The 27,649-nt window shown below is 43.4% G+C and overlaps 1 pseudogene; it reads right to left on the bottom strand.

Annotated features, from left to right (window-relative positions):
* Positions 1 to 448: 448 nt before the first annotated feature.
* On the bottom strand, positions 449 to 8,199 carry LOC145505247 (small ribosomal subunit protein uS2 pseudogene; annotated as a pseudogene).
* Between the last annotated feature and the right edge of the window lie 19,450 nt (positions 8,200 to 27,649).

The following is a 27,649-nucleotide window of genomic DNA, read 5'->3' on the forward strand; positions in this document are numbered from 1 at the left end:
CCAGGGATCAAACCCGGGTCTCTCATACTGCAGGCAGATTCTTTACTGTCTGAGCCACCAGGGAAGTCAACCTTTCTCATTGTCTATCTTTTATCTATCTATCTACCTATTTATGTATAAGAAGCTGTTTATTTTCCATCAACCTGTTTCCATTTTTTAGAGTTTATGGAAGATCAAACCGAAGACTACTTAGTGGTTGTTCATATCCATTCAGTGGCCTGAGAAGTGGGAGCTGCAAACCAGTCCTCAGTTGTGGGCTAAGCACTCTGCTTTTAAGTAGGGAATAGCTGAATAGGCACCCAGGGCACCTGTGCCTTCAGGCCAGTCTGGACTCAGTTTGAGTAGTAGTGAACTTGGGAGCTGGAGCAGTCCATTCACCTGAAATCTCTCCTTGGTCACAGCCTTTTCACCTGAGCCTGCTCTTCCTTTTCAATCTCTTCAAGATCCCTTAGAAGCAGAGATCAGGGATAATTTCTGATGGGTGTTTACAGGAGGTGGTGCCATGTATGCCCAGAACTTCCCGGGCCAGCACCCAGCACATCAGACCCACTGAGTGGGCTCCCTTGTTGCTCCACAGGATGGCAATGTCCGCTTAATGCAGAGGAGAGTCTGTGTTATGGGAGCGATGGTTAACACAAGACTCCTCTGTGAGAGGCTGGTGTCAGCCCTGGGGTCAGTAACCACTGGTAGTCTCAGCTCCCTGAGGGCTGCCTCGATCCGGTTAAGTGAAGGTTCTGGGAGTGGAGTCCTCACAATAAGAGAGGCTCCAGCGGCAGCAGCAAACTTCTGCACAACTCTCTGGCCAGTGTTCCTGGGGAATATAACACTGACATCAGCCAGGTTTTCAATGACAACAATGATGAGAGCTACCAACAGAAGTTTTACCCAAGTTCTCTCCAGTTTTATGTTGTAGGTGCCACATAGTTTCCTTTTGTAGATGTACTATTCAATTTGTAAGTCACAGTTAATGCTACCTAAAGTGAGTTTCTGCTGCAAGGAATTTGAGGCCATCCTTCTTCTTTATTTACAGGACATCAAGGACTCCCTTTAAGTGATTATGGAAATGCTGAACAATGCCATATGGACCCCTGTCTGAGTAGAGCAGACAGGCCCTACCGTTCCCTTTAAAGAAAAAACTTTCTTGGCAGTGTTACTTGTGTTATGTGTTTTTCAGCTATGTGAAAAGTTGAAAAACAAATTGTAAATTCCATGATATAATAACAATTTTTTTCTTTTGAGTACAAAAACTTTAAGTTCTAAATTTAAAAATTATTTTGACATTTTAAGTTCAGTAATAAAATGTCAAACGTATGTTTGTTTTAAATGCTTTTTTAAAACATCAGGTCCAAGGTACATTAACAGGTCTGGATTTATGCTCCCATATGAAGTAACTATAAATTCTGATAAAATATATGAAACAACAGATTTCAAGAAGTCGGATCATGTAACAGAAGACAGATCCCTGTGATGAAGGAGACCAACTGGGTAATCCCCACTGTTGCCCTAACTTGCTGCCTAAAGAGAGTTTTCAGGCCGTGGCACAGGGAAGATGGAACCAGTCAGAGCCTAGTGGGCTTCTTGCACTGAAGAGGAAGAGCTAGGGTTTAAGGAGGTAGAGTAACAGAGATGAGAAAGCTACAGGCAAAGAGAACTCTAGAAAAACACAGCGGCTTCCCTTGAGTATTCGGTTAAGTTCTATTCAGTGCATGTGTGTGAGGAAAGAATTCCTTGAATGGATTAAAGGGGACAATACTAGAGTCACACAGTAAATAGTACCTGTTATGAGCAGCCAGGCTGGCAAACCTCATAATCTATAAAATACTGGGTAGTATAATTGGACTGGTCTTGCCTCAGTAGCGGGGGAGAAAAAACACCCTGCATTAAATGCTGCTCTGGTTGTGCCAAAGCTTAAAAGCAAGACCTGAAAGCCTCAATCTGTTTCCAAGTATTTTGTGTTCCAAACAAAGGTCAAGGGTATTTATGAAATACACAAACATGCAGCATCCAGTAAAGTACAATAACTGGGATCCTGTAAAAATGACCAAACATATAAAGAAGCAGAGGAATGTTGCTCATAAGGGGGAGGGAAATCTATCAGTTGAAATCTATCAACTGACACAGATGATGGAATCAGTAGAACAAACAAAAACCTCTTCAAAACAGTAATTCAAAAAGCTAGGGGTGGCACATCTATTATGGAAAACAGTATGAAGTTTCTTTTAAAAACTAGATATAGAGCTACCATATGATCTAGCAATCCCACTCATGGGTGTCTATCCAGAGAAAACTATAATTTGAAAAGACACATGTACCCCAGTGTTCATTGTAGCACTATTTACAATAGCTAGGACACAGACGCAACTTAAATGTCCATCAACAGAGGAATGGAAAAAGAAGAGATAGTACATATATACTCTACACACATATATACCATATTGTACACATATATAGTATATATATATTATGTATGTATACAATGGAACATTGCTCAGCTGTAAAAAAGAATGAAATAATGCCATTTGCAGTGACTTAAATGGACTTAAAGATTGTCATACTGAGTGGAGTAAGTCAGAGAAAGACAAATATAGTATAATATCAGTTACATGTGGAATCTAAAAAAATAGTACAAATGAGACTATTTACAAAGCAGAAGTAGAATCACAGACATAGAAAGCAAACTTACGGTTACCAAGGATTAAAGGGAAGGAGAGAGGTAAATTGGGAGATTAGGATTTATATAAACATACTACTATATATAATATGGATATTAATAACTAATAAAAACACACTGTTTAGCACAAGGACTTCTACTCAATATTCTGTAATGACCTATATGGGAATAGAATCTAAAAGAGTGGATATATGTATACAAATAACTGATTCACTTTGGATAGCAGAAACTAACACAACAATTAACTATACTGCAATAAAAATTAATTTAAAAAGGCTTGGGGGGAAATTAAGCATGATAACCAGAGAAAAGGAAGATATAAAAGAAATCCAAGTTGAGCTTCTAGAGATGAAAACTATAATGTCTGAAATAAAAAATATACCAACTAGAATTAACAGGATTAACAAAAGATTAGACATTGTTGGAACAAAGATTAGTGAACTCAAAAAAACTCATGTGAACTCATAGCATTATGAGTGAACTCATAGAATTAGAAATATCCAAATTTGTTAACCTCTAAATGTGCAATGTATAATCTGTTGTTAATCCTATCCAGTGTACTTTTTCATTTTTTGGTTTTCATCCTTAAAATTTTATTCATGTCTCTTTTATATTGTCCATGTTTCTACTTAAATTTTTGAAACTATGAAATTTAGTTATAATCACTATTTTAATGTCCTTGTCAGCTAAATTTAACATCTATATCAATTCTCTGTCATTTTCAAATGGTTGATTGATTTATTTCCCCTCATTACGATTATATTTTTCTGCCCTTTGAATGCCTGTGGGGTGGGAGGTGGGAGAAGGGAGGGAGGTTCAAGAGGGAGAGGACATATGTATACCTATGACTGATTCATGCTGATGTATGGCAGAAACCAACACAATGTTTTAAAGCAATTATCCTTCAATTTAAAATAAATACATTTTTAAAAAATAAAAATAAATATTAGGAGTAATATCTAAAATGAGATCATGGAAACTGAAATCTAAATAATGAAAAAAGTAACCTAGTTTGTTGAATATATGAATAAATCTCTGAAAACCTCTTTCATGTAGAATGTATTTCTCATAATAAATAGAATATATATTTTTAATTTGATTTTTTCACATAAAAAAGAAATGAATGTCTAAGAAATACCTGGAGTAACAGGCAAATTTGGCCTTGGAGTACAGAATGAAGCAGGGCAAAGGCTAATACAGTTTTGCCAAGAGAACGCACTGGTCATAGCAAACACCCTCTTCCAACAAGAGAGGAGACTCTACACATGGACATCACCATATGGTCAACACCAAAATCAGTTTGATTATATTCTTTGTAGCCAAAGATGGAGAAGCTCTATACAGTCAGCATAAGTAAGACTAGGAGCTGACTGGGGCTCAGATCATGAACTCTTGATTGCCAAATTCAGACTTAAATTGAATAAAGTAGGGAAAACCACTAGACCATTCAGGTATGACCTAAATCAAATCCCTTATGATTATACAGTGGAAGTAAGAAATAGAATTAAGGCACTAGATCTGATAGACAGAGTGCCTGATGAACTATGGACGGAGGTTGGTGACACTGCACAGGAGACAGGGATCAAGACCATCTCCAAGAAAAAGAAATGCAAAAAAGCAACATGGCTGTCTGAGGAGGCCTTACAAATAGCTGTGAAAAGAAGAGAAGCGAAAAACAAAGGAGAAAAGGAAAGATATACCCATTTGAATGCAGAGTTCGCAAGAAGAGCAAGGAGAGATAAGAAAGCCTTCCTCAGCAATCAGTGCAAAGAAATAGAGGAAAACACAAGAATAGGAAAGACTAGCGATCTCTTCAAGAAAATTAGAGATACCAAGGGAACATTTCATGCAAAGATGGGCTCAATAAAGGACAGAAATGGTATGGACCTAACAGAAGCAGAAGAGATTAAGAAGAAGTGGCAAGAATACACAGAAGAACTGTACAAAAAAGATCTTCACGACCCAGATAATCACGATGGTGTGATCACTCACCTAGAGCCAGACATCCTGGAATGTGAAGTCAAGTGGGCCTTAGGAAGCATCACTACAAACAAAGCTAATGGAGGTGATGGAATTCCAGTTGAGCTATTTCAAATCCTAAAAGATGATGCTGTGAAAGTGCTGCGCTCAATATGTCAGCAAATTTGGAAAACTCAGCAGTGGCCACAGGACTGGAAAAGGTCAGTTTTCATCCCAATCCCAAAGAAAGGCAATGCCAAAGAATGCTCAAACTACCACACAATTGCACTCATCTCACACGCCAGTAAAGTAATGCTCAAAACTCCCCAAGCCAGGCTTCAGCAATACGTGAACCGTGAACTTCCAGATGTTCAAGCTGGATTTAGAAAAGGCAGGGGAACCAGCGATCAAATTGCCAACATCCGATGGATCATTGAAAGAGCAAGAGAGTTCCAGAAAAACATCTATTTCTGCTTTATTGACTATGCCAAAGCCTTTGACTGTGTGGATCACAATAAACTGTGGAAAATTCTGAAAGAGATGAGAATACCAGAACTCCTGACCTGCCTCTTGAGAAACCTGTATGCAGGTCAGGAAGCAACAGTTAGAACTGGACATGGAACAACAGACTGGTTCCAAATAGGAAAAGGAGTACGTCAAGACTGTATATTGTCACCCTGTTTATTTATCTTATATGCAGAGTACATCATGAGAAACGCTGGGCTGGAGGAAGCCCAAGCTGGAATCAAGATTGCTGGAAGAAATATCAATAACCTCAGATATGCAGATGACACCACCCTTATGGCAGAAAGCGAAGAAGAACTAAAGAGCTTCTTGACGAAAGTGAAAGAAGAGAGTGAAAAAGTTGGCTTAAAGCTCAACATTCAGAAAACTAAGATCATGGCCTCCAGTCCCATCACTTCACGGCAAATAGATGGGGAAACAGTGGAAACAGTGTCAGACTTTATTTTTTGGGGCTCCAAAATCACTGCAGATGGTGACTGCAGCCATAAAATTAAAAGACGCTTACTCTTTGGAAGGAAAGTTATGACCAACCTAGATAGCATATTAAAAAGCAGAGACATTACTTTGTCAACAAAGGTCCATCTAGTCAAGGCTATGGTTTTTCCAGTAGTCATGTATGGATGTGAGAGTTGGACTATAAAGAAAGCTGAACGCCGAAGAATTGATGCTTTTGAACTGTGGTGTTGGAGAAGAGCCTTGAGGGTCCCTTGGACTGCAAGGAGATCCAACCAGTCCATCCTAAAGGAGATCAGTCCTGGGTGTTCATTGGAAGGACTGATGTTGAAGCTGAAACTCCACTACTTTGGCCACCTGATGCAAAGAGCTGACTCATTTGTAAAGACCCTGATATTGGGAAAGATTGAAGGCAGGAGGAGAAGGGGACAATAGAGGATGAGATGGTTAGATGGCATCACCGACTCAATGGACATGAGTTTGGGTAAACTCTGGGAGTTGGTGACAGACAGGGAGGCCTGGTGTGCTGCGGTTCATGGGGTCACAAAGAGTCGGACATGACTGAGCGACTGAACTGAACTGAAACATTGTGAATTGGCTTGTTGGATGTTAGATAGTTTTGTATTCCTTTAAATATTCCTGAGCATTGTTTTGGTATGCAGTGAAGTTACTTGGAAGTTGTTTAATCCTTTTAGGTCCTAATTTTTGAACACTTTATATGGGACCAGGGTCATGTTTACTCTAAGCTAGTTGCTTTCCAACACCAAGGAAGACATTTCTGAGTATACTACCCAGCACTCCATGGGTTATGACGTGGGAACAGATACTCTCTGTAGTTAGTGTGAGTGCCAGGTATTTTTCCCTCTCCTCCTTGTGAGTGGTCCTTTCCTTAGTCTCAATACTCTCCTCACATCAATGCACTCATCACTATTGTACAAGTCTTTAAAGGGACTCTCTGAGCATCTCTGTGCAGCCCTCTCCTCTCTGGTACTCTCTATGATAAACTCTAACTTAGTTTTTCTGGACATTCAGAGCTATGTCTCCTTATCTCATGTGGTCTTCTGGGACTTTCTGGGTTTGCCTTTCCTAACCACAGTAGGCCCAAGGAAGTAAGCCTGGGTAATCAGAGGCCTCACCTTATTTGTTCCCTGTCTATCAGGGATCACTGTCCTCTGTTGCCTCATGTGAAATGTCTCAAACATCATTTTGTCCAGTTTTAAAATTTCAGGCAGAAGGATAAATCTGGTCACTGTTATTTCATCTTAGTTAAAAGTATAAATAGAACTCCTGGATGATTTACAAGTAATTTAATTATTGATGTGGTTGGTTTTATATCTATATCTACCGGGTTGCTAGCTCTTTTCTGTTTGATTTGTTCTTTTCTCTTTTTTTTTCTTTTCCTGCTTTCATTTGTGTTAATTATTTTTTCATGATTTCATTTTATATCCATTATTAATTAATTCATTACTTGTTTTAAAGACTGTCTTTTAGAGCAGCTATAGATTCATAGGAAAATAAAGAAGAAGGTATGGAGATGTCCCATGTATTCTATGTATGTACGCCATACATGTTTAGTCTTCCCTGTTATCAATATCCTGTACCAAAGTGATCGATTTGTTATAACTGATGAATCTACAATAGTACATCATAATTACCCAAAGTCCATAGCTTACTTTAGGTTTCACTCTTGGTGTTGCAAATTTCAACAAGTGTTTGGACAAGTGTACAGTGACATGTGGGCTTCCCTCGTGGCTCAGACTAAAGTAAAGAATTGGCCTGCAATGCAGGAGACCTGGGTTCAATCCCTGGGTCAGGAAGATCCCCTGGAGAAGAGAATGGCTACCCACTCCAGTGTTCTTGCTTGGAGAATTCCTGGGACAGAGGAGCCTGGCAGGCTACAGTCCCTGGGGTCACAAAGAGTCAGACACAACTGAGCGACTAACACTTACTCTGATAGTGACATGTGTTTATTGTCATGATATCATACAGAGTATTTTCACTGCCCTAACAATGCTTGGTGCACTGACTATTCATCCCTCTCCAACCCTTGACATCCACTGGTTGTTTTACTATCTATAGATTTACCTTTTCCAAAATGTCATATAGTTGGAATCATACAACTATATATAGACATAACTCTTTTAGATTGGTCTATTTCACTTAATAATATACCTTTATGGCTCCTACAGATCTTATCATGGCTTGATAGCTCATTTCTTACTAATGTAGGGTAATATTCCATTGTCTGGATTTACCAGTTTATCCATTCACCTATTGAAGAACACCTTGGTTGTTTCCAAGTTTTCGCAATTATGAATAAACATCTGTGTTAAGGTTTTTGTGTAGACATATATTTTTAACTGCAAGTAAATACCAAGGAGTACAATTATTGGATCATATGGTAAGAGTATGTTTAGTTTCATGAGGAATTGCCACATTGTCTTCCAAAGTGACTGTACCATTTTCCATTCCCACAAGTAATGTATGAGAGTTCCTGTGGCTCTGCATCCTCTACAGCATTTGGTGTTGTCAGAGTTCTGGACTATGGCCATTCTCACAGGTGTGTGGTAGTGTCTCGTTTCAATTTGCATTTCCGCAGTGACATATGAGGTAGAGCACCTTCACATATGCTTTTTTGCCATCTGCATGGCAGTGCTGAAATGTCTTTGGCCAATTTTCTAATGGGTTTTTTGTTTTCTTATTGTTGACTTTTACTAGTTTTTGTATATTTTGAGTAACAGTCCTTTATCAGATATGTCTTTTGCAAACATTTTCCTCCAGTCTGTGGCTTATCTTTTCATTACCTTGACCTTATCTTTCACAGAGCGGAAGTTTTAAAGTAAAGTCCAGCTTATCAATTCTTTCTTTCACGGATTGTGCCCTTGTTGTTGTGTCTAAGTCATCACCATATCCAAGTCGTCTATGTTTTCTCCTGTTATCTTCTAGGAGTCTGTAGTTTTGTGTTTTACACTGAGGTCTTTAACCCATTTGAGTTAATTTTTGTGAAAGGTGATCTGTGTCTAGATTCATCTTCTTTGCAAGTGGATGTCCAGATGTTTCAGTGCCATTTGTTGAAGAGACCGTTTGCGCCAGTGTATTGCCTTTGATCCTTTGTCAAAGACCAGTTGACTGTATTCATACGGTCAACTTCTGGGCTCTCTATTCTGTTCCATTGATCTATCTCTTTCCAGTCATGCAGTTTTCTTGGCATCAGTGTAGAATTCTGGACCCAAGATCTCTCTTGCTGTCCCTGGGGTTTTTTACTCCTACTCTTCTTCTAGCAGTGATGGTTCTTTGCCTATTTCCTGGGGGAGAGTTTCCTATATTCTCCCAAGAAACATGGGTTTTACTCCTTCTCTTCTCCCAAAAGCTATGCATATAGAGGGTTCACTCTCTCTTCCTCACTAGCTTAAGGCTTTTGCTTCATAGGAGAAAAGGATTCAAAGAAGCAAGCAGGGCTTTGAGCCTGTCCCACTCAGCCCTCATTACCTTCTTCCCTCCTGTGTCAGAGGAGACTCTCATCAATCTGCTGCCCTTCCTCCATTCTTTCTTGTGAGCACCCAGGAGAGGCTCAGAAAGAAGCACTTACAAGTGAAGTGAGCTCTCCTGGTGTCTAGGGCCCCCACTATTCCAAACTGATGTGCTGACCCACTCTTGGCCTCCAAGAATGTGTTAAGCTCTTAGTTTATTTTTTAATTGTTTGTTTAGCAGCCTCCTCATTCTCCCAGCCTCTGCCAAAGGAGAGACACTGTGTGCATCTCACCTTGCCTTCGATGGACTTCTTCCTCCTTGGAATTTGGTTTACCTAGTTGCCTTGTTAACACAGATCACTTGTGGGCTCTGTAAAAGTTATAATTTTATAGCTTATCCAGCTTTTCCTAATGGTTAGGATGGAAATAACTTTCTTTCCAGCTCTCTTCATCCTGAGAGAAAACCTCATTTTCTTCACATTGAATTCACTCTTTTTTCTTAATGGCCAGAAGAGGTGAATTTCCTGTTCCACACAGAGGAGACTGAGGTCTTAGAGAGGTTATGCTCCTCAAGTGGCAGGTGGTGACGCTGGGACTCCTCAGCTACCAGCAATTTGTGAGGTCTTCACTGGGGTGGAGAGGCAGGAGGAGACAGCAGAGAGCCTGGGAGTCCTGGGAGGTGAGAAGGCATGGGGAATAGATGCTGCCCAGCAGGTGAGATTCCATATAGTCACACCTCAGTTGGAGGCAAGAATCCAGCTATCAAGCAAAACCAAAAAGTTTGACTGGGTGGCTTTCTGAAACATCACTGGCCAGGAATTGATCCACCCAGGGTAGGGGAAGGAGGACTGTGGAGGATGGTGCTGAAGCACCCTCAAAGCTCTGCTCTGTGCTTAGGATCCAGGACCATGCCTCACTCCGCCTCCTCCACTGCCTGCCCACCTGACGTTTGCAGCTGTGTACTGCTCCACTCCCAACCTTCTCCACACTCATCCACAATGCAGACCCACTAGCCAATTTACTGTTTCTCAAAAATACCCCTTCCTTTCTGGACATTATCAACTTCCTCAAGGTGTTCCCCAAACCTGTAGTGCCCTACCCAACTACCACCCAGTGCTCTCAGTTCTTCCCATCCAAAGCTGAGTGTGGGGGAACAGTTCTGTGTGAATGTCTGTGTCCACGAGAGTGGAGAAAGCAACTGTGGGCATCATGTATGTGAAATGAAAGAAAGGCTGTGGATGTGAACGGCAGGAGAAGGGCACTTCCACAAAGATGAGGGATGGTCCTGAGGATACTCAAGGGGAGGAGAGGTGGGCAAAAATGGGATTGCTGATTCTATCACAATTTTAGAACAGCCCTGGTGCGATGTCTCATCCATCGGCACTACTGTTTTGGTAAGATATAAGTGTCGAGCTGCAAGTGCGACAGAGTTAGCACAGCAAGGTAACAATGACAACTCTTGTTGGGGATGCTCTTCCAAGCTGGCTGCGTAAAGAGGTACCCTGTGGGGCTTCCTGCTGCAGACATAGTGGGGGCACCTAGGTGAATGGCTTGAGGGGTTGGAGAAGGTCTAATGCCAGAGTGGATGAAATCTCACCAATAGGGATTAAATATTTTACCATGTCCTCCATCCCATATCATTTAAAGTGCAAATCTTTCTAAGAAGGGTGATATGTTTGATTCCTTTGGTCTGGTTTTATGTGAACAGCAAGGGCTTTGAACCCTTCAGAACTGAGTTCAAATCCTGACTCTACCATTTGCCAGCAATGAGCTCTGTGAACCTTTTGTTTTTTACTTTGGAACTCTTCTGAGCATTTATTTCCTCTTTGGTACAATGAGGATAATGACACCCATCTTACAGGTATGTGAGGATGAAGTGAGGTGTGAACCTAAAATGCTTCACAGAGCATTTGCCACAAGAATCATCCATTCACCCATTCATTCAGCCAATGTTGATTGGGTATCTACTAAGTGCCAGGCACTGCTCTACATGCTGGGGATTCAACAGTGAATAGAGCAAATTCCCCACCATCATGGAGCTTGTGTTCTAGAATAGAGGGATAAAAAAGTGAATAAACAGGTAACTATATATCAGATTGTAAGTGATCTGGGGAGGGGCTTCCCCCTTGGCTCAGCAGGTAAAGAATCTACCTGTCATGCAGGAGATACGGGTTTGATTCCTGGGTCAGGAAGATCCCCTGGAGGAGGGCATGGCAACCCACTCCAGTATTCTTGCCTGAAGAATCCAATGGATAGTGGAGCCTGGCGGGCTATGGGCCATAGGGTCTCAAAAAGTCAGACATGACTGAGGTGACTTAGCACGCACGCCTGCATGTGCTCCAGGGAACAACAGAGCAAAGGAACAGAAAGTGTAGGAAAGGGGCACCATTACAATTTCATGTGGGGTGGTCAAAGACCTCTTTCTTGAGTTGATATTTGAGCAGGGCCTGAAGGAAGGGAGGGAGGGAGTGACAAAGATCTGGGGAGAGAGGTGGTGGAGGAGGAAGAGTGAACAAAGGTCTGGAGCCTGGGGCAGGCTGGGCATGTGTGAGTAATAAGGGAGGGTAGGAGCAGAGTGAGGAAGGGGAGCCATGTGAGGGGAGGAGGAACCGAAGGTGTTCTGTGTCCTGTAGGACTTGTGGGCTCTGGTGAGAACCACAGCTTTTACTCTGAGATGGGAGCTGTGGGGAGGGGGTAAGAGAGGGTGGTGTAGGCCCACGTTCACCCTGGGTGTTGCATGGAGTGTAGACTGCATGGTTGGGAAAGGTGTAGACACCAGGAGACCATTCAGGAAGCCACTGTGACAGATGGAAATGTTGCCTAGGACCTTGGTCGAACTGTGTGGGCGATGAGAAGAGATCAGATCCTGGATAGACAATGGAGTTGACAGGATGTGCTGATGGATGGGATGTAGTGTGAGAGAGACAGCAAGGGGCACTCCAAGTTGTTTAACTAAAGCAACCAGAAGGACAGATGTGTCAGTTACTGATATGAGGAAGTTGAAGGGGGTGGGCTTTGAGTTGGTTTTGCACGTGTTTGGTTGGACACCCAAGTAGACAGATGGATGTGTGAGTCTGGAGTGCAGAGGAGAAGTTAAGGCTGGAGATAGCAGTGGGCAGATAGAGGTAGGGTAGTGTTTGAGGACCATCTCTTCTTTTGTCCCATGTAGGTGTGTCTGTAGGCAGGCATAGACAAGGCTCTGGAAGGAGGGCAGGGTTCTGACAGTTGACACGCAGGTTCCACCCCTTCCCCTGCTATGTGTTTCTGCAGGTGATTCTCTTCCCAGGTGGCATAATCGTAAAGAATCCTCCTGCCAACACGGGAGATGCAGTTTCGATCCCTGGGTCAGAAAGATCCCCTGGAGAAGGAAACGGCAACCCACCACTCCAGTGTTCTTGCCTGGAGAATTCCATGGACGGAGGAGCCTGGCAGGCTACGGTCCATGGCGTTGCAAGAGTCGGACATGACTGAGCAACTGAGCATGCACACACACTCTTCTTTGAGCTCATTTGTTTATCCATAGAGAAGGAGCCGGACCAGGTTGTGTTAAGGTCTGACACACCATGGCTCTGTGCATCTCATGGAGATTCAAACATGCTTAGAAGAAGAGGCAACACAGGAAGCCATCCATAACTTGTGTGGGTCCATCTGTCAGTTATTTACCTGGAAAGCAGGGGGAGAGATCCTGGGGCTTAGATCCCACAGAGCCAGCCAGGTGCTAAGGGCAGGGCTGAGGACCCATCTGGAAGGATGTGGATGCTGCTCTTCAGTAGAAGGAAAAGAATATGGGCCTTGCATTGCTGCCCAGAGCCACTCCAAAAGTGGGCTTCCTGCACCTGCTCTCCAGGAGCCTGGCCATCATCCCAGCTGCTGACTGGCCTGCTTGTTTTGCAGCTCAGACATAAAAGCTCTATTTTCCTAAGAGAACTGACTGTCTTTCCTACAGGAGACCATCTCTCTGCCTGGAAGCACTGATCACAACCCAGCTGCACAATTAGGTGCAGGCTTCCGGTCCTACAACGAACTGAAGGAAGTAGTTCTTTGGCCGGAAACCCACCAGTCTGTGATTGGTGGCCCCTGAGAGAGTGTCCTAATGAGGCGGAAACTTCACTCAGCCAAGAGAGAAATTAAACTGTGTTGTTAGCGTTTCAAGTTGCCAAAAGGGGTGCACTTATGGAATAAATTATCATGAAGTAAAAACCAAAAGCAGCCAAGTTAAATTAAGTGAGACTATAAGTCAAATCATGGATACAGAGCAGGCTGGAATTTAAGGAAAAAGTGGTTGAGAATTATACCCAGTAAGTGGCTCCTTGCCTGCTAGGATCTTGCTGGTCAGAGGTGATGCCCACTGTCAGAGGGTCAATAGAATCCTAGGTCCAGGCCATTCATGGTGGGGAGTCAGATGCCACCTCCATTGGTCTAAGGAAGGCAGAGGCAAGGGTGATCGAGGGCTTGGTGCTCAAAACCTGGTGTGTGGAAGATTCACCTTTCAAACTGGCAGCGTGCTGTGTCCATCACCAGAGATTCAGCATGTGACTTAGGATTCTATATCTGAACAAATGCCTCAGATGTTTCTGCTTCAGGTGATCCTGGACCACCCTTGAAGAAACATATATAGGAGGGGAAGGCCCCCCCCAAGGAGGCTGGGTTTCATTGTTTCAGTGGTGGGTTTCGCTGACAATGGAGACAGAAGCCTGGCCCTGGACAGACCAACTAGGCAGCAGTAAGATCAGGTTGCTAATTAGGCCTATGCAGGCTCACCTCTGGTGGCCAAGTATTGGGTCCATGTCAATGAGACATACTCTTAGTTCCCCAACGATAGGCAGGGGGGTGTTGTGGAAATTAGGAAGAAATGAAGGAAAGTGGAGTGAGTCTGTGACTCTGCCTGGGATGAACAGGGAAGGGAGAAGAGGACAATTGACAAGTTGTGTGATAAGTCAACATAATTTATGTGGGGCATGTATATATATTTGTGTTTCAACCATGTCTAACTTTGAAATGACGGAGAAGGCAATGGCTCCCCACTCCAGTACTCTTGCCTGGAAAATCCCATGGATGGAGGAGTAGGCTGCAGTCCATGGGGTCGCTAAGAGTCGGACACGACTGAGCGACTTCACTTTCACTTTTCACTTTCATGCACTGGGGAAGGAAATGGCAACCCACTCCAGTATTCTTGCCTGGAGAATCCCAGGGACGGGGGAGCCTGGTGGGCTGCCGTCTATGGGGTCGCACAGAGTTGGACACGACTGAAGCGACTTAGCAGCAGCAGCAGCAACTTTGAAATGAAAGGGTTTTGTTGCCCAAGGCTTCATGAGCAAGAGTGTTACCACTGGTACTCCCTGGCTGAGTACAGAAGGACTTGTTTTTAAACTGAATCAAATTTCACAGAGAAGAAAGCCTGTCACAGATGCTTGTTGATCCAAACAGGAGGATGCATTCTCAAGGAATGGCTTCCCTGGTGGCTCAGATGTTAAAGAAACTGCGTGCAATGTAGGAGGCCCAGGTTCGATCCTTGGGTTGGAAAGATCCCCTGGAGAAGGGAAAGGCAGCCCACTCCGGTATTCTTGCCTGGAGAATTCCATGGACAGAGGAGCCCGGAAGGCCACAGTCCATGGGGTCACAAGAGTTGGATACAACTGAGCAAGTAACACTTTCATATTCTCTAGGGATGGGCTAGCACGGTATTTACTTTTCCTCTGATGTGGAGGAGAGGGTCGGCTCTCCTATGAGGATGTGTAAACTCCCTAGCCTGTGAATATGGATAAGGCCCCGTTAGCTGGAGTGACCACCCCATGTAAGCTCACCTCCCCACTGCCTGTGCCAACATGTGCTCAGTCACTAAGTCATGTTAGACTCTTTGCAACTCCAAGGACTGTAACCCTCCAGACTCCTCTGTCCATGGGATTTTCCAGGCAAAAATACTGCGGTGGGTTGCCATTTCCTTCTCCAGGGGATCTTCCCAGCCAACACAGAACCCTAGAAAAAGTGGGCAATGCGATACCTAAGCAAGTAACAGAGAAGGAGGGTGCAGACACATCTCAAATTAGTCAACTTTTGAACCAGCAGCTTGAATAGAATCATTCAACAAACATTGTAATTTTGTTTCCTTTGACTGAGTTTGCAGTTTATAACCCTAGACAGGTATAAAATAAATATAGAGATAATGAAATACTGGATGCAGAATTCTTTCTGGTAGGTTATATTGTATGGGATTTGTAACAAGCCTTGAAATCTTTCTACTGCTTTATATGTGCTTTGTTTGCTTTTCTGTTTTATGATGTTGGAAAATGGGTAAGAGAATCCGACACACCACATTTACAAGATTGATTTATTAATTTACAATTCTTGTAATTGTGGAGAATAATTTTGTTCTTGTTAAGTCTGCCATGACAGGAGTTTCAATTGCCTGTAGGATTTCAATATATTGAATTTGTGATTATATTTTCAAATGTCTAAGGAAGTGTGATTAATTAAAAAATAAAATAAGTAAATGTTTAAGAAGGATTTAATCTGTTAAACTTAAGTTAGTTGACATTAATCAAAGAGTCAGTAGAAATAATTTTTATAATTTCTTTGAACTATTGGATTTATATAGAAGAAATGGATTTGTAGGTTGAGCTTGAAGGTTTAAGATAAACTAGGCTTTAAAAATTAAAACTTTGTTATTTGCATATTAGATATTAAAAAAAACACAATGAAATGTAATTAGTGTTTTCAAGGTACAAAGGTTTTCTTTCTGTATATGAAGAGAAGAAAAGAAATTATAGCCGCATTCTCATTAACCCTCTGAAGGATTGTTCCAAGTCTTGCCCCAAATTTGTTGTTATTGCCCTTATTAATTTCTTCCAACCTTTTGAGTCAAAAATGATATTTCATTATTGCTTTAATTTATATTTCTCTGCTGCAGAGAGGTTGAATGTCTTTTCGTCTTGAACTAGACATTTATCATGGTCTCAGAATTTCTGCTGAAGCCTTAAAGCTAAAATCAGTAGGTGTTTAGGAATGTAAACTGGTATAGTCACAGTGGAAGACTATATGGAGTTTCTTCAGAAAATTAAAAATAGAACTACCATATGATCCAGCAATTCCACTTTTGGAAACTTATTCAAAGAAAATGAAAACACTGACTGGAAAAGGTACATGTACTCCCATATGCATTGCATCATTATTTATAATATCTATGATATGGAAACAACATATATGTCCATAAGTGGATGAATAGATAAAATATTTTTTATATATTATATAAATTAATGTATACTTATGTACATTAATCTGTGTATGTGTGTGCTGACTCTTTGCGACCCCATGGACTGTATAGCCTGCCAGGCTCCTCTGTCCATGGGATTTTTCCCAGGCAAGAATACTGGAGTGGGTTGCCATTTCCTTTTCCAGGGGAACTTCCCAACCCAGGGATCGAACCCATGTCTCTTGTGTCTCCTGCATTGGCAGGCAGATTCTTTACCACTGCACTACCTGGGAAGCCCATGTTAATATATATATAAATATATTATTTAGCCATAAAAAAATAATGAAATGTTGCCATTTGTGACACCATGGATGGAATTTGAAGGCTTTATGCTAAGTGAAAAAAGACAGAGAAAGACAAATACTGTACAATCTCATTTATATGTGGAATTCCTCTCCCCTCTCCAAACACCCAAAGCTCATAGATACAGGGAACAGATTGGTGGTTGCCAGAGGCAGGAGGGTGGCTGCTGCTGCTGCTGCTAAGTCATTTTAGTTGTGTCCGACTCTGTGCGACCCCATAGACAGCAGCCCACCAGGCTCCGCCGTCCCTGGGGTTCTCCAGGCAAGAACACTGGAGTGGGTTGCCATTTCCTTAGAGCTGGGCAAAATGAGTGAAGAAAGTCATAAGGTACAAACTTCCAGTTTTAAAGTAGATAAGTCAAGGGGAGGTAATGTACAGCATGGCTACTATAGTTAATATGTGTATTTGACAGTTACTAACAGAGTAAATATTAAAAATTCTCATCACAAGAAAAAATTCTTTGTGTATGGGAAAGTCCTAGGACTCCCACTGTGCTCACTCATTCGCTGGGTGAGTGAACCCCAGCACACAGCTGGCTCCAAAGCCACGGCCGATCCTGTGGGCGCTCCAGCTCAGGTCTTTGACTAAAATGCCCTCCTTGCAACAAGATGGCAAATTCTTTCTTGAAGGGAGATCCAAACAGCACACTTCCATGGCCACCACAGCAACCAGTGGGATTAATTTACATTTAAACTAGTGATGAAATACCCACTCCTTCTTTCCCTAGGGCAGGCAATGCTGTCTTCTACAGGACTCCACAGAGGGTCTCCAGCAAGACCGTACCCTAAGTTGCCTGCGGCAGTAACCAGCATGATAGAGCTTGGTTTTCCCTCCTTCCTTTGACTCTCTGTTAGTCTCTCACTTCTGTCCCTTGTGATCACTTGAGAAGCATACAAACCCTGGTCTCAAACTCTGCTTCTGTGGGAACCCTGGCCGAGAGGCTGGCTGACGGCGTCTCCTAGTTCAACAGCGCCCTCTTCTGTTGGTATTATGGAGCTCAGGTTCTCGGACAAATGATAGGTGCGAGCGGTGTCACCGGGGGCATGCTTCTGATTTTATGACGCTGTCAGTTTCTGAGGCCACTGAAATTCAGATATTTCCTCCTGCTTTCCTTTTACTATAAAGCCTCTAAATGATGTCTCCTCCTTCCAAGTTACCCTGCTCTCCCCTAAAGAGCTTAAGGCTCCATACTTTCTCTGCCATTGTCATGCCATCACCATTTTCTTTTTAAATTTCATAAGGCATTATCATTATTACTGTACTATATAGTCAATATTACTTAGATTTACTCACAACTTTTGCTGTTTTATTTTCTCATTATTCTTTCTCACATATCAGTTATTTCTTCTGGAATAATTTTTCTTCTTCCTAAAGAATCCTCCAGATTTCTTTTTAGTGATAATGTTTGGTGGTCAACTCCTTTAGATTTTTGTTTGCCTAAAAGTTAATTTAGTTCATCTTTTTTTTAACTTTGTATCTTCAAAAATATTTTTATTGTTATATAATTCTAGTTATTTTTCTCTCAGAAAATTGAAGATGTAACTCCATTATGTTCTGTTGTTCATTATTATCTTTGAGTAAATAGTTATCTGTTTAGCTGTCAATTTTTATAGCCCATTTCTCTTTTCTCTGCTTTGAAGATTTTTTTCCTTTGGTGTTCTGTAGTCTTCATGTGGATTATTTTAAGAAATATTTTTTATGTATTCATTTGGCTGCATTGGGTCTTAGTTGCAGCGCTTGGCGTCTTTGATCTTCATAGCAGAACGTGATCATTTTGTTGTTGTTGTCGCAGTAGCATGAGAACTCTTAGTTGTGGCATGAGAGATCTAGTTCCCTGACCAGGAATTGAACCCCAGCTCCCTGCATTGGGAGTGTGGAGTCTGAGTCACTGGACCACCAGGGAAATCCAATGGATTTATTTTTAAAAATGCATTTTACTTAATAAACATTTAGCCTTTTACTAGGTATTAGATATTTTTAGGGCTTCCCTGGTGGCTCAACTGGTAAAGAATCTGCCTGCAATGAGAAAGACCTGGGTTCGATCCCTGGGTTGGAAGGCTTCCCTGACAACCTACTCCAGTATTCTTGCCTGGAGAATTCCATGAACAGAGGAGGCTGGCAGGCTACAATCCTTGGGGTTGTAGAGTCAGACACGACTGAGTGACTAAGCACAGCACAGATATTTTTAAGCTTTTTGAATATTAACTAATTTAAATCTCAAAAAAAAAAAAACCCCATATTAGGTAGGTATTATTAAGTGTCTCTTCATATGAGGAGACTGAGGCCCAGAGACATTAGGTAACTTTCCTGAGGTTACATAGCTAGTAAGTGGTAGATCCATGATTTCAACCAATGTAGTATGAAGGATGATGAAGAGACAGAATAAAGGGTAATTTCAAGTTTTCTGGTTTGGTTTGGGAATATAGTGGTGCTGAAAAGATCTAAAGAAAGGAAAACATGTCGTGACAATTAATTTTATATATCAACTACAGTGGGTCATAGGGTGCTCAGATGCTTGGACAAACATTGCTCCCAGTACAAAATCTATATTAGTTCTCCAGAAAAACAGAAACAATAGGAGACATCTATATCCATGTCTCTATGTCTCTCTCTCTCTCTCTTGCTCTATCTATGTATCTATCGCCATATCTGTCCCCCCTCCCACCTACACATTTGTTTATTTATTGTGAGAGACTGGCTCATGTGATTATGGAGGCTGAGAAGACCTGCAACAGTAATTGTCAGGCTGGAGCCCCAGGAGAGTTGATGGTGTAGACCCTGTGTGAAGGCTGCAGTCTCAGGAACCAGGATAAGCTGATGTTTCAATTCGAGTCTGAAGGCAGGAAAACACTAACGTCCCACTTTGAAGGCAGTCGGGCAGGAGGTGGTGCGGCAGTGGGCGCACGCCTGTGGAATTCACTGGTCCTACATGTTCGCTCGCACCCTGATGCAACTGGCTCCCTACCACAGTGGAATGGCCTCTTGAAGACTCAATTTTGGTGCCCGCCAGGGGGCAGTATGTTGCAGGACCGGGGCATGGTTCTCCAGAAAGCTACAATAGACTCCGAGTCAGCACTCAATATACTGTGCTTTTCCTTCCATTGCCCAGATTCACAGACCCAGAAACTAGGGGTGGGAATGGGAGTGGCACCGCTCACGATGACCCTCAGTAACCCACTAGCAAAATTTTTGCCTCCTGTTCCCATGATCATATGCTCTGCTGGCATAGAGGTCTTAGTTCCAAAGGGAGGAATGCTTCCCCCAGAAGACACAACAATGATTCCATTGAACTAGGAGTTAAGACTGCTGCTCAGTCACTTTGAGTTCCTTGTGCCTCTGAATCAACAGGCAGAGAAGGGAATTATTGTGCTGGCTTACATGACTTGGCTTATGCCAAGGAGAAATTGGACAGCGACTCCACCATGGCTGTAAAGAGGAATATGTAGGGACTATGGGGGATTTCTTGAGGTATTCTAAAATATTACCATGCACTGTGATTAAAATCAATGGAAAATGACAGCTACCCAATCCAGGTAGGACTTTGAATGGCCCATACTCTTCAGGAATGAAGGGTTGGGTCACCCTACCATGAAGGCAAAGGGAACATAGGATGAAGCAATGAGTAGTGGAAGAAGATATATATGATACATATTCTAATATGTATTATAACATTATATATAATGTCTATGTATAATATACATAATCATTCTGTCACTTGGTTGTGCCCGACTCTTTGAGACCCCATGGACTGCAGCACACCAGGCCTCCCTATCCATCACCAACTCCCGGAGTTTACTAAAACTCATGTCCATCGAGTCGGTGATGCCATCCAACTATCTCATCCTCTGTCGTCCCCTTCTCTTCCCGCCTTCAATCTTTCCCAGCATCAGAATCTTTCCCAATGAGTCAGTTCTTCACATCAGGTGGCCAAAGGATTGGAGTTTCAGCTTCAACATCAGTCCTTCCAATGAACATCCAGGACCGACTTCCTTTAGGATGGACTGATTGTATCTCCTTGCAGTCCAAGGGACTCTCAAGAGTCTTCGCCAACATCACAGTTCAAAAGCATCAATTCTTTGGGGCTCAGTTTTCTTTATAGTCCAACTCTCACATCCATACATGACTACTGGAAAAACCATAGCTTTGACTAGACGGACCTTTGTGGACAAAGTAATGTCTCTGCTTTTTAATATGCTGTCTAGGTTGGTCATAACTTTTCTTCCAAGGAGCAAGCATCCTTTAATTTCATGGCTACAGTCACCATCTGCAGTGATTTTGGAGCCCAAGAAAATAAAATCTGTCACTGTTTCCATTGTTTCCCCATCTATTTGCCATGAAGTGATGGGATCAGATGCCGTGATCTTAGTTTTCTGAATGTTGAGTTTTAAACGAAATTTTTCATTCTGCTCTTTCACTTTCAACAAGAGGCTCTTTAGTTCTTCTTCGCTTTCTGCCATAAGGGTGGCATCATCTGCATATCTGAGGTTATTGATATTTCTCCTGGCAATCTTGATTCCAGCTTGTGCTTCATCCAGCTTGGTGTTTCTCATGATATACTCTGCATATAAGTTAAATAAGCAGCATGACAATTTACAGCATTGACATACTCCTTTCTTGATTTGGAACCAGTCTGTTGTTCCATGTCCAGTTCTAACTGTTGCTTCTTGACCTGCATACAGATTTCTCAGGAGGCAGGTGAGCTGATCTGGTATTCCCATCTCTTTAAGAACTTACCACAGTTTGTTGTGATCCAAACAGTCAAAAGCTTTGGCGTAGTCAATAAAGCAGAAGTAGATGTTTTTCTGGAACTCTCTTGCTTTTTTGATGATCCAATGGATGTTGGCAATTTGATCTCTGGTTCCCCTGCCTTTTCTAAATCCAGCTTGAACATCTGGAAGTTCACAGTTCACATACCGTTGAAGCCTGGCTTGGAGAATTTTGAGCACTACTTTGCTAGTGTGTGAGGTAAGTGCAATTGTGCGGTAGTTTGTACGTTCTTTGGCATTGCCTTTCTTTGGGATTGGAATGAAAACTGATCTTTTCCAGTCCTGTGACCACAGCTGAGTTTTCCAAACTTGCTGGCATATTGACTGCAGCACTTTAGCAGCAGCATCTTTTAGGATTTGAAATAGCTCAACTGAAATTCCATCACCTCCACTAGCTTTGTTCGTAGTGATGCTTCCTAAGGCCCACTTGACTTCACGCTCCAGGATGTCTAGCTCTAGGTGAGTAATCACACCATCATGATTATCTGGGTAATGAAGATCTTATTTGTATAGTTCTTCTGAGTATTGTTGCCACCTCTTCTTAATATCTTCTGCTTCTGTTAGGTCCATACCATTTCTGTCCTTTATTGAGCCCATCTTTGCATGAAATATTCCCTTGGTATCTCTAATTTTCTTGAAGAGATCTCTAATCTTTCCCATTCTATTATTTTCCTCTGTTTCTTTGCACTGATCACTGAGGAAGGCTTTCTTATCTCTCCTTGATATTCTTTGGAACTCTGCATTCAAATGGGTATATCTTTCCTTTTCTCCTTTGCCTTTATCTTCTTTCTTTTTTCAGTTATTTATAAGGCCTCCTCAGACAACCATTTTGCCTTTTTGCATTTCTTTTTCTTGGGGCTGGTCTTGATCACTGCCTCGTGTACAATGTCACAAACCTCTGTCTATAGTCCTTCAGGCACTCTGTCTATCAGATCTAATCCCTTGGATCTATTTCTCACTTCCACTGTATAATTGTGAGGGATTTGATTTAGGTCATACCGGAATGATCTAGTGGTTTTCCCTACTTTCTTCAACTTAAGTCTGAATGTGGCAATAAGGAGTTCATGATCTGAGCCTCAGTCAACTCCCGTTCTTGTTTTTGCTGACTGTAGAGAGCTTCTCCATCTTTGGCTGCAAAGAATATAATCAAACTGATTTCAGTATTGATCATCTGGTGATGTCCATGTGTAGAGTCTTCTTCTCTTGTGTTGTTGGAAGAGGGTGTTTGCTATGACCAGTGCGTTCTCTTGGCAAAACTCCATTAGGCTTTGCCTTGCTTCATTCTGTACTCCAAGGCCAAATTTGCCTGTTACTCCAGGTGTTTCTTGACCTCCTACTTTTGCATTCCAGTCCCCTATAATGAAAAATACATCTTTTTTGGTTTTAGTTCTAAAAGGTCTTGTAGGTCTTCATAGAACCATTTAACTTCAGCTTCTTCAGCATTACTGGTTGGGGCATAGACTTTTATTACTGTGATATTGAATGGTTTGCCTTGGAAATGAACAGAGATCATTCTGTCATTTTTGAGACTGCATCCAAGTACTGCATTTCAGATTTTTTTGTTGACTATGATGGCTACTCCGTTTCTTCTAAGGTATTCTTGCCCACAGTAGTAGATATAATGATCATCTGAGTTAAATTTACCCATTCCAGTCCATTTTAGTACACTGATTCCTAAAATGTCAATGTTCACTCTTGCCATCTCCTGTTTTGGGGGTTAGTACACTTCTAGTTCTACATAGGATGATTATCTCATGTGAGGTGGAACTATGACCTTCTTATTGTCTTTATTTGGAGATTAAATATGGTTGAAGGCGATGTGATAGGTACTAAGTTAACGAGAGTGACCTTGTGGAGCTTGCTTACTTTTTTGTGTCAACTTGACTGAACCATGGAGCAGCTAGATATTGGTCAGACATTACTCTGGTGTTCTGTGAAGGTGTTTTTGAATAAGCTTAACATTTAAGCCGAGGGACAGAGTGAAGTGGATTGCCCTCCCTATTATGAATGGGCCTCATCCAATCAGGGGAAGATCTGAATAGAATGGAAAAGACTGACCCTCCTCTAAATAAGAGAGGGCTGGGAATGAGGTACAGAGATTCAGAGATGACCATGGTGAATCTGTGTCTATTTCTAATGACATTTATGAAGCCATCAATCAAAAGCACAAGCCTGAAACATAGGAGCTTTTGCTAAAGATTCAGATTTAGGAGCAGTCAGCATAGTTCTCAGAACCATGTAAGTGTACCTAACTGTCCATGCAAAGCAGGACACATACTTTCATTTTTTTTTGACTTAACGAACAGAAACTTATTTTCTTACAATAGTGGAGGCTAGAAGTCTGAGATCAAGATGCTGTCAGGGTTAGTTTCTGGTGAGGGCTCTCTTCCTGGTTCTATAGATGGTCACCTTCTCACTATGTTTTCACATGTCCTCTTCACCACAAGTGCATGGGGAAAGGAGCTTTGGTGTCTCTTCCTCTTTTTCTAAGGATCACACCTCCACCCTCAGCACTTCCTTGAACCTTAGTTATTGCTCTTAATACCTTATCTCCAAATATAGTCACATTACAGATTAGAACTTCAGCATAGAAATGAGGGTGGCATGGGGTGAGCACACAGTTCAACTCATAATACTGACCATTTTTATTTGTAGACTTTTTCATGATGGCTATTCTGACTGGTGTGAGGTGGTACCTCACTGCAGTTTGATTTAAATTTCTCTCATAATTAGCAACGTTGAGCATCTTTTCATGAAAGTAGGACACTTAGAAAATACAGTTCTTCACCAAAGTTGTTCTCAGTGTGTGAAGCATAGACCTCGTCTCACAAACATCTAAGGTACTAGTTAGAAAAGCACATTCCTGGATTCCCTCCAAAATAACTGAATCAAAGCCTCAGGAAGAGCCCAGGAGTCCTCATATTTAACAAGCATCCAAGTGATTTTGTGCACACCTGTCAGAACATCTGCCCAGGGAGAAGGCAAACTAACTTCTACAGAGAGAGCTGCGTTACTCACAGGGTGACAGGTGGCTCCTGGGCCAGTAGATGGCACCAAACCCTCATGAAATCTTCAGTTTCGTGCATAATCCCTCGGCCAGGATATAAAAGGATTTACTTGTAAAAGACTCCTCTGGATTGTTTAGGAGAAATTCTGTAAGGATTTCTGCCAACCCGTTCCTACAGTGAAGGAAAGACAAAGACTAAAATATGTACAATGACACTGTGTACACTGTGTACCCAGAAAGGTCTGCCCCGAAGAGCCTGGAATGATTGGCAGGGAGCAGGGAGAATCCTCCTGATTGACTTGCTTCAGCCATACTTATTCCATCACCTGGGCCTGCGCAGGGGCGGGGAGGTTTACTGGGGGAACTCTGCTCAGACCCTGTGAGCGGCAGAGCTGCGGAGAGCTGGGGGCCTGCCCCCTCCCACCTGGGTGTCCACGTGCCCCCAGCACAGGGCAAGCTTCCAGTTTCAGGATCAGACACGGGGTCTGGCTTGCCCTCCAGAACCAGGGAACCCTGGACTCTTTCCCTCAGAAGCAGTGCTTCGATCCCGTGTTAGAGGAGTGTTAGAGGAGGGGGCCTGGGAAGGAAATATGAGACCTAAGAGGCCACGGGGTATGTGAAGAGGGAAAACGCGAGTACCACAAGCTGTTGCTGTTCACTCCCTCAGTCCTGTTTGACTCTTTGTGACCCCAGGGACTGAAGCATGCCAGGCTTCCCTGTCCTTCACCATCTCCTGGAGCTTGCTCAAACTCACGTCCATTGAGTCGGTGATGCCATCCAACCATCTCATCCTCTGTCGTCTCCTTCTCCTGCCTTCAATCTTTCTCGGCATCAGGGTCTTTTCCAATGAGCTGGGAAGAGGAGAAAACCACAGCTGAGAAGAGGGAGAAAACAAGGAGAGTCCCGTCAGGGACTCCTGAGAAAGAAGATACACCTGAAGAGGGTGACCGAAGAGGGTTCAGGAGGGAGCAGGGTACACAGGAAGGGGCAGAGCTATGGAAAACCAATGGGAGATGCTGATTGCAGCAGTGCTGGTAACAGTGGGGAAAGAGCCATTATCGTCCCAGGGCCAAGGTACTTCAAGTGCAAGGGCAGTGACTGAAATCTAGAAGGACAGCTGGAGTTGTAGGAGAGATCCAGGATTGGGGAGGCACTAGGGGGGAATGCCCCCACTTTGCCTTACTAGGGTCTCCACTGCCTGCTGCCTCCCATCTATCTTCCTTGAATCTCCATGCAGGCTTCCCTTTGCACAGAGGGCAAGGAGAGTCTTTGATGCTGGTGTGAAGTTCCCTCTGCACGGGGGTAGGGGAGCCTTTGATGTTAGTGTCAAGTTCAGCCAAGGCAGAGGGCACAGAGCAGAAGGCAGAACAGGGATCCTGGAGGAACAAGAAGAGACTACCAGCATAAGAGGCTGGGACCAAGAAAGATACACTCTGGTGCTCAGCCTTTCACAATTTCATCATGATGTCAGGGGCAAGTGCTGGATTTGGGGAGACACAGGGACATGTCCCGGCCCTAAAACTTACTCTACTGTAGATACCTTGGGCAGATTCCTTAATGCTCAATGTGGAGCAGTGGGAATGACCATGTACATCTTCCAGGTTTTGTATAGATCTGGAGAGATAACATGGGGCCAAGGGGAGATGTGGGGACCCGGGCAAGGATCTCCCCTTGCCATGTCCTCACTATATGCCCAGGAATCAAGAGGATTGGCTAGAAACTTCTATTCCATGACCATGCCTGGTGGCTCACAGCTGAATCAGACTAGTCTTCAGCCTGGCCATTAGGTCCCTGGACAAGTGCAAGGACTCTCCTGCTGTAGTCTCTGGATCAAGGACAGCAACAGGGGCCAAGAGGCAACAGGCCAGCTCCAGGCCTGGTCAGACTGGGCTGGACCCATTCAGTCATGCCCAACCCATGTTTTCGACCCCCAGTCCAGGGGCCTGGTTCTAAGTTTCAGAGACAGATTGCCTTGATGCTTCCACAATCATCTGCATGGCTGTCTGTCCATCCTCCCTTCCCTCGGTGCCTTGTCATTCCTCAGTCCTACCCCTCTGGTTCTCAGGGCCCCAGGGAGCAGCCACAGTCCAGAGAAGCCAGGCAGTGCTCCTGGGGACCCGGGCTGAGCATGGGGATTAGCTCCTGCGATAAGAGGACATGGCTGTGACCCCAGGGTCAAAGGAATGACCATTTACCATGACCAGAGGTTGGACTGGACTGGCTCTGAGGCAGGGTGGTACTGCTGAAGGAAGGACTCGGGTCCTACATGCAGATGGGGAGGAAACCGTGTCCCTTGCACAAGGCCCAACACCAGCCCCTGTTTCTACAAGCAGCCCACGTCCCATCAGGTGCAGTGTGAGCCTTCCGACACACTGCACATCCTCTCACTCCCACCACTGGCCCAGAGAGGACCACACAGGACAGTGAGGAGAGGGGAAGCAGAGCCGGGAGGGCCCGAGTCTGCCAGGGAACCAGAAGCCTGAAACATGACCCCATAGTATCTCCAAATGTGGCCATGCAGTTGGGGCTTTCTTGTTAAAAAGAACCAATGAAAAATGTATAAATTGCCCTTTCATGACCCCATTCTGGCATGTATCCATTTCTTAAAAATACAACAGAAACTTCAAGAAACAGAAGTAGATGGGGCCTTTCTTGGATGTGGGAGGTCCTGCTGCAGAGGGTCACAGAGGATTTGAAACAAAGCAGGTGCTTGTGTAGGTGACTTCCAGCGCGCATCCCCCGCTCCACCCCTCTGAGGGAGCCCTTGAGTTAGAGACACCCACGGAATAGATTCTGGTCCACCCACAAAGCAGAGGTGGAGAGGGCCTGGGCCTGCCGGGGGCTTCCTCCACATGGGTGGCTGGCTCTTCCCCAACACAGAGCCTCAGTAGAGGTCCACCCAAGAGGCTGAGCCTCACAGCCCAGCTTCTCCACTGCCAAGACACACACACACACACACACACACACACACACACACACACACACACACACACGTACACAACTCCAGGGGACGCTGCAGAATCTTTTCCGTACACCAATTCCTTGGCTGGGTGCAGAGTCACCAGGGGTATCAGAGCCTCAGAGTCTCAGAAACACACTCTAAGCTAGCAAAAACCCTTAACTCTGGATTCCGACCTCCAGAAGGAGAAGGCTCTGCAGGCAGAAGCGGCCGCTAAGGACTACAGATGTGTTCAGGGAACACAGAGAGGTCAGGCTGCTTATTAACTTGCTACTAGCATAGGCACT

This window comes from Giraffa tippelskirchi, chromosome 5, assembly GCF_054371585.1.
Source record: "Giraffa tippelskirchi isolate mGirTip1 chromosome 5, T2T-mGirTip1v1.2.pri, whole genome shotgun sequence".
NCBI classification, from domain to species: domain Eukaryota; kingdom Metazoa; phylum Chordata; class Mammalia; order Artiodactyla; family Giraffidae; genus Giraffa; species Giraffa tippelskirchi.